This window comes from Lactuca virosa, chromosome 8, assembly GCF_052849685.1.
Source record: "Lactuca virosa cultivar CGN04683 chromosome 8, Lactuca_virosa_CGN04683_v6, whole genome shotgun sequence".
Taxonomy (NCBI): domain Eukaryota; kingdom Viridiplantae; phylum Streptophyta; class Magnoliopsida; order Asterales; family Asteraceae; genus Lactuca; species Lactuca virosa.
In genome coordinates, this window is record NC_136433.1 from 370,451,490 (window position 1) to 370,455,931 (window position 4,442).

Below are 4,442 nucleotides of genomic sequence, written 5' to 3' on the forward strand. Positions count from 1 at the left end.
AATAGGATAGGGTTTCGGATGATCGTTAACGTGATCTCAGTCCTTGACGATTTCTCCGTGTTTCAATTTGTGAGTAGAGTATTCCGAGGTTATGAGTTATGCGAGAAGAAGATAAATGGTTGTAGCTAGTCACTGTGAGATTCTGTGATGGTGTATCGGGGTGTCCGAGTATGATGCCCAAAGTTGTTGGATTATTTTGAGACTCGAGTTTATGATATGATAGGTGGAGTATCGAATAGTTATTGTTCCAGTGGGAACCCATCAACTAATTGTCATCGGTCAGGGATGGTTCAAGAATGTGAATTATATTGAAAGAAAGTGCGTTGTTGCGAAAATTGTCATCAGAAAAGGGTGGATGCACCTGTCCATGATGGATCGCGGAGCATGAGTTCAGTGAGTGCAATATGGTAATGGCTTAATAATGAGATTGTGGGGTGGTAAGAGAGTGGAAGGATCCAGGTGAGAGTAATCACTTTGTAAAATCAGAGAAAAACCATGGGGAGAGCCCATGGCGAGTGAGAGAGTGATGTAAGCCTGCGGGGAGCCGTAGCATTCACGAGTGAGTAAGTAAGTGATGTAAGCCTGCGGGGAGCCGTAGCATTCACGGATGAGTGAGTAAGTGATGTTAGCCTGCGGGGAGCTATAGCATTCACGAGTCAGTGTGAGAGTATCGTATAACTACGGGAATCTGTAGTATTACCTGGTTAGAGCATGACACAGAGGAGTTCTTAGGCTTGGGTAGCCCTACCAACTAAGTCTTTGGGAGCCTGGTGGTCGGACCAGGGGTGAGACTAGGGTCACCATAATGGACGGGATTCGTTATATCTCGAATTGAGGAGAGGTTCTCACAGATCGGAAGGAATTAGAGAAGTAATGAACGTGTAGATTCGCGGATCCTGGGTCGTGAGCTGAGTATCTGATTGGAGATGAGTGATTCCAAATCTGCTGTTGAACCGGACTCTTGAGTTTGAGTTTGGCCCTATCTGTGTAAAGGATAAATTAGTTGAGGTTTCAGATTCCTGATGGATTTATTTTGAGAGGTTAAGGTTTCCATATGATGTTCTAGACCTGGGAGGGTCAGTTCGTTTGATTTGAGAAGCGCCGCAGCACGCATGAAGTTAGTGAGGGTTATACGACAGAGGTCGGAAATGATGTGTGACTACAGATCAGTTGTAATATAGCTGGGAGTAAAGCGAACTTAGTGGTTGCATGTACATGTGGTTGGTTGAGATAACTCTGTTGGATTGAACGGCTGGGGTTATGCTCGGGCTTGTCGCCATGTCGTTCAAGTTGTCGGGTATGTAAGGGATGGCGAGGAAAGATTTCGAGGACGAAATCTAATTTAAGTGAGGGAGAGTTGTAACATCCCATATATTAAATAAACAAATAGATAAGGGTTAATATGAATAATAATCCTAAAATAAATAATATTTAGCGGGGTGTTGGTGTTGGGGAGCCAATTAATACAATTTCAGAAGTTGGTAAATTATTGAGACTTAATTTGAAAAGATTTGTGAGGTTCGGGGGCTGAATGGTAAGTTTTGGACTTATTATGAAAAGAATTATAGAAGTAAGGGGCTAAAAGGTAAAATTCGGATTTAAAATGAAGAGATTGTTAATGGGAGGGACCGGTTCTGCCATTTCGCTATCAAGTTTGTGTGGGACGGATCTTAGCATCGTGCCTTCCTTTACCGTGTGATATAGCGCCATTAAACAAACCCTAACCCTAAGGACTAACCAGCCGCCACCACCTTGGAAGTGTTCAGCCGCCGCCCTTGCTGGGATCAAGCGCCACCCGACCTGCAGCAGCCTTCGTCATCGGACGTCGCCACGACGAGCCTTGCTGTCGGAGATGGAGTGTGAAGCATGATTGATTCGCCAATGAAGCTGTGAGCGCCGTGTCCCATTCCACCACCGGAATTTCTCGGTAAGAATAATTTATCCCCTTCCTCGTCCCTCTCTGAGTGCGCATCGATAATGCTTTGCTGCTACCGCCGATGGCTTTGGCCACTGCTTCGTGTTTGTTCGACCATGGCAGCCATCAAGTCGGTGGCTGAGGGTTGTTGTCCTCGTCATATATCACGTATGGTGTTGCTGGGATCGTGAGGATTTATTGGCCGGAGGCTAGGCGCACCACAATGGCAGCCAACCATGGTGGCTGCCGCCACTTCTAATCCTTCTGCCGCCTTCTATTGCATCTCGCCACCTTCAGCCACCGTGGGATGTGGCTGTAGGTGTGTTTTTGGGTTTGTGTTTGAGTGTAATTGTTGTTTTCGGGAATTATGAGGTTGAATGGGTGTTGTGTGGTCGGAAAACCCCCCACCACCACCGTGAGGTGGTGGCCGCCGCTCTGAGCCGCCACTGACCACCACTACCTGAGGTGGTAATGGGTGGTGCTTGGCATAGTGAACCCTAATCGGCCCAAATGCTTGATCTGGGCTAGTTGGATGGTTATTGGGCCAAAACCCTAATTATAGTTTAGAAAACCCTAACTTTGGGTTTGTTGGCTTGGGCCTATTGGGACCCGCGTTTGGACCAGTGGACTGAAGTATGACTCATGCCGACTCTGTTGTTTGATGACTTAGTGGGAAAAATGGATTTAATGGGTTAAGTCCTTAATGGGTTAATTGAGAAACACTTAACCCTAATCGTCATTTTATGTGAAAACCCTAAATTTGTTGGGCCTTGTGTTGGGCCTTTCTATTAGGCTATCAAAGAGTGATCATGTGGACTAGATTATTTAGATGGGATTTAGGGTAAGGCCCGTATGAGGGTTTGGGCCCAATTTGGAAAATTGGGCCATAGCTGGGCCATTAGAGGACTTTTGTAGACCCATTTGGTATTGGGCCTTGGTGGGCCCATTGGGCTTGGATAATTTATGGACAGGATTGGTGGACCATATTTAGACCTAATAATGTGAAGGTTGGTCTTAGATCCTAATGGGATTATTTGTCGGTTTGGCTTAGTGATAGAAGCCGGAGTGTAGCAACAACATTTATAGGATCTGTTCGCCATCCGAGGTGAGTCTTCTCACTATACTTTACCTAGAGTGGTAGTTATGTGTGACCAGAGGGTCGTATGTGCTTGCTTGAGTTGTACATTTTCTATGTAATATGTGATGTGTGTTATATTATGTGATATTTAGACCGGACCAGAGGGTCCAACGAATTATGAGACCGGAGGGTCCTCACTTAGACCGGACCGGAGGGTCCAACGATCAGTGAGACCGGAGAGTTCTCACCTAGACCGGACCAGTGGGTCCAACGAGCTGTGGGACTAGATGGTCCCACTGAGACACATTGACCGGTGGGTCTTACCGAGTTATAGCCTCGAGTGGCTAATTACTTGTGCGTGGTATTTTGGGGAACTCACTAAGCTTCGTGCTTACCGTGTTATGTGTTATGTGTTTCAGGTACTTCTCAGGATCACGGGAAGGCGACGGCTCGATTGTACACACGAGATAAAGAGTTATGTTTTGGAGGATCCTGGATTATTAATCAAACAATTATGGAATTGTGTATTGTTAATTTGATAATTGGGATTTTTATGAAATGTATTATGAGAGATTTTGTAATTTAAAAAAAATATTTGAAATTTACGGTGTTACATAAAGGGTAAGTTAATGTTTATCATAGTATCGATGGAGCGCGTGTAGTTAACCGGCACATCGATTGAGGGGTAAATATTAAGGGTACCAAGTATATTTGCATGGTTATTCACACCTTGTTTCGTGATCCTCGGCATCCTAGTCACAAAACCTGAAGGGCACACTCGAGATTGAAACATGCCATTGAAAAGTTCAATGAATCTCAAAGGATCTAGGAGGTTCAAAACCAATTAAAACCTAATAATTTATTTCGTTTTTCATGGTGGAAATTGGTGAATCGTCATTCGCCTACCTTCAAATATTTTATAGCTTGGATTACGGCATCCCTCTTCTAAGTTATAAAATATTATGTTGGGTCCTAGCCTTAATATTTCATATTGGGTGTTATATTAAGGACTTTAAATCAACTATCTTGAATATCTCCCAAAAGATGTCTGGTTCAGACAATTATGATCTTCCGAAAAACTCTTGAAGATGATGTCCCGAAAATCATTCTTCACTCCCTCCACCTCATCCAATCATTCTCCCTAAACCACAACTTCTTGAATAGTTCAAGGTCACTCAAGCCCTATTCTCAAGAAAGGTCTATATGTGCTCACATCTTCGAGATAACGTCACATATTGACAACCCGGGAGAGTTGGGTGTCAAAGTCTTGAGAAAGTTGGTTGTTCAATCACTTTCTAAGTCACACAGTGAGTTCCTTTGGGACTACTATGTAACAGACTATGACAAGACCCTAATGATCTTATCTATTTGCTTGGTGCTGCTGAATCAGCAATGATTTGGAGCTCTGGTAAAGCAAATTTGATTAGGAGATCAACTTCCCAAACTTCC